The sequence below is a fragment of the Amblyraja radiata genome, chromosome 30 (assembly GCF_010909765.2).
Source record: "Amblyraja radiata isolate CabotCenter1 chromosome 30, sAmbRad1.1.pri, whole genome shotgun sequence".
NCBI lineage: Eukaryota > Metazoa > Chordata > Chondrichthyes > Rajiformes > Rajidae > Amblyraja > Amblyraja radiata.
The window spans coordinates 7,345,374-7,349,064 of NC_045985.1; the positions used below are offsets into that span (position 1 = coordinate 7,345,374).

General features: G+C 48.5%; 1 long non-coding RNA gene across 1 annotated transcript; it reads right to left on the bottom strand.

The window, feature by feature from the left end:
- Positions 1–224: 224 nt before the first annotated feature.
- On the bottom strand, positions 225–2,134 carry LOC116990109. The gene is made up of 3 exons (XR_004416416.1): positions 2,114–2,134; positions 1,897–2,015; positions 225–244 (listed from the first exon to the last, which is right to left on the bottom strand). It is a non-coding gene; the product is annotated as an uncharacterized LOC116990109 (long non-coding RNA).
- Between the last annotated feature and the right edge of the window lie 1,557 nt (positions 2,135–3,691).

Here is a 3,691-nt window from a genome sequence, read left to right on the forward strand (position 1 = left end):
GGCCCCTTCCTCTCCACAGACTCTGCGGCGACTCCCAGACTCCAGCCCCGACTCCCCGCCACCTCCGCCTCCCAGTAATGTCTCCCCGATGTGAATACCTCCAATCCTAGCACACACGTCCCGGCTGTAAACCTCTTCCCGGTGTCAGGGAGACTCCTCCGGGTCTCGGTCCATCTCACCCTCTTCTGATCCTCAGACACCTCGAGCCACTGATGCGCTGTTTGCACATCCAGGGTGACGGAGACTGGGGGGAGAAGCAGAGAATCAGAGAGTCCCCGGGGGTCGGTGGGGGAGAGTCAGGCACAGGCGGGCGGACAACTGACACCTTGCCCAGGGGTTTCACCCACAACAACATTGGATGGACAACAGGCATCTTTCCAGGAGCTTTTAACCGGGCTGGAGAGGGGAAATTCCGCAGATTATCGGGAACAGGAGGTGGCACGGTGCGTGGATGGGGAAAACAAACGTGGAAAGTGAGGATGAACAAGAAATTGCGGGTGGAGATGGTGAAATAAGGTGGGTTTTCAAATATATTGGCAGTAGATGGCGAGGGAGAGGCAGATTGGAAGATGAGGAGACGGAGGTGTGTGGTAATTAAAGAGGAGTAGAGATGTGGGGTGGAGTAGCCGTGATCATACTGAACGGGAGTGGACTGGACAGGCGGGGCAATCTGCTACTCTTTACTTGCTTTCTTTAGTGTAGGGTAGATTTGATGTGTCTGTACAACCAAGAACACTCTGATCTCATTGTGAAGCAATATATGAACTTCACTGAGGGACTTGACAATGTTTCACATGTAAGGCTGGTCCATAAAAGGAAGTCAGGTTGGATCCAAGACGAGTTGGTAAAATGGTAAAAAGTTGGTGGTTAGAGGTAGGTGTGATTTTTCTGCCTGGAGATCTGTGACTGGTGGTGTACATTCGAGATCGGTGCTGCAACCATTGCTGTTCATTTTATGTTTTCATGGCTTGGATGTGAATGTAGATGGTGTGACTACTAAGTTTGTGGAGAACGGGTAATGTTGGGGATAGCAAGGTAGTCTGTCAAAGTCTGCAGCAGGATATAGGCTAGATCATCGAAACCTTATTGTCATGCAGGGAGATCAATACTGGAGGACGCAGTTTTCTTCACACAAAGAGTTGTTAATACCTGGAATATTTTGCCATAGGAGGTGGTGAAATCAGATGTAACCACTATATTTAAGAGGCATTGCGATTTGGCATATGAGGTGTAGAATAAGGTACACAAAAATGTTGGAGAAACTCAGCGGGTGCAGCAGCATCTATGGAGCGAAGGAAAAAGGCAATGTTTCGAGCCGAAACCCTTCTTCAGACTAATATGGTTCTCATGTGGGCAAATGGGACTTGTGTGGCTGGGGGAAAGGGTGGACATGGAGGCGATGGGCCCAATGGCCTGATTCTGTAATGTACAAGCATGACTCTCTGGCTCCAAGAGCAATGAATGACTGATTATACACAGTCACCGGGTGTGCAGTGATTTCTAAAGGTTGCCTAGTCTCAGAATGCAGTAATGTCTCCCTGTCTCTGTCCTAAATGGTGCAGCTCACATTCTGAGGGTTTCCGCTGGCTCCAGACCTCCTCAGACAGGGGAAGCATCCTCCCTGCATCCAACCCACTGAGCCGTGTAAGGACTTTGTGTTTCACTGAATTCTCCTCTAATACACCTGAACCCTCGAGTACACAGGCCTAGTCTACGCAATTTCACCCAGCACAGCAAACATATTCTCCCAGGAACAAGGATCTGTTCAAATGCAAACAATCTTTGCTTTGTCTTTGTGATACTTCCCCCAGGGTCCATTAATACCATTAATATTCACATATAAGTATTGCATAAAGATGTCTTAAAAAAGATCAATGGAAAAGGTATCAGTTTTACCTCGTTTGATGATATCAGATGTTTCGCTCAATGCTATGTTGTAGAAAAGGGTGCGATCATATTTTTCAATGGGCAACGCGCTAACTACCACCAACATTGGTTTGGTTTCATCAATAACCCTGCAAATATTTAACAGCTGGTTAGAAACTGAGCATTAGCTGTTTTTTTGAGCGGTACTGTAAAAACGTACATTGTTTCAGTCAAAAGCATGTCCTACCTCCTCTTGCGACCAGCTTCCTCCTGAAATAAATAAAACACAAATCTCAATAGACTGAGATGGATCGTCATGATCCCGACGGCGGGTATTTCGCTAGATTGCTACAAAATACCCTCTGATAATTCCCAACTCTTTGTCGCTGCCACACAGACAGAGAGTGGATATTGTCGTAGAGACATCGAACAAGGGGGAGAAAGCATTAGGAATGTCGATGAAAATAACTGCGAGTATGCAACTTACGAGTAAGACCGGGCAGGTCGTGGGATTTTATCTGGAGAAGGGAGGACAAAATGGAGATACAAGGGAAAGAGAGTAAAATAAAAGATAAGACACCAGAATTAACGGGGCAGAACGCCCAGGAAGGGATAGGGGAGTAAGGCCAAGTGAAATGGGAATCAATGTGAAAGGTGCGGGGAGTAATGGATTACAAGTATTATATATGACAAGGACGCTGCTGACAACCTTCTACCGCTGCACCACAGAGAGCATATTAACGTATGGCATCTCTGTGTGGTATCTCAGCTGCACGGAGGCGGAGAGGAGCGTCTTCCACAGAGTGCAGAAGCTAATTGGGACACCGCTACCAGCCTTGGAGGGCATCTACCACACACGGTGCCTCAGGAAGGCCGTCAGCATCCATAAAGACTCCTCACATCCTTGAAATGGACTGTTCGAACTACTTCCCTCCGGCAGACGTTACAAGGCCTTCTACGCCCGAACCTCCAGACTCAGGAACAGCTTCATTCCCAGAGCTATAGCGGCTCTGAGCCGGCCCGGCTGAATGCCCCCATCCCCCCTGGACTGTCTCCCTCGGATGGTCACGTCACACAGACACATCTGCACTTTAGTCTGTTGAACTGTTTTGACTATTTTCTATTATTTTACAAACCATGTTCTCGGGATGTAGATGTATTTAGACGTGGTCTTTAATCCTTCACTAAGTCTTTATTAAAACACTACATCCACACGTCCCAGCACTGACCACAACTGGTCTACACACGTACTGGAACCAAGAGAGGGAGGATGCATGCAGATACTACAGTTATACTACCTAAGGTGGGAGTGTCAAATGGTAATGAGGTAGCTACATATTTGGTTGCATGCATAACCACCTACATCCTTTCCCGTAGAATAAACAGCAGCAGGGTAATTATACAAGCCTGCAACATAGTAACAGCATCATTTAATCAAACAGCACAATATTAAGCAAAGTCGCCATACCGATCAGGGGGCCGGACAACTCTACCTGAGCGGGTCCGTACAGCGCCCTCACCCTCACTCCCCTCCCCCAAAGAGAAAGGCAGAGGCGGGGAACAACGTGGGGACTGCGGATCAGACAGAAAAACAGGAGACTGGCCAGAAACCGGTGGACTGCTAGATGGCGACTGCCGAGGCGGATAAGAAGAAGAAGAAGAATCAGTAGGAGAAAGACGTGGAGGAGACGTGCCAGCCAGGGAGGCAAAACTCGGAGGCACCGTTAGAGGCACGGTAGGGGCACGAACAACAACAGGACTAGGCGGCACAATCCGAGGAGGAGAGTCGAACCACGGAGAGGGAGGCTCCGGGAATGGAAGCGGG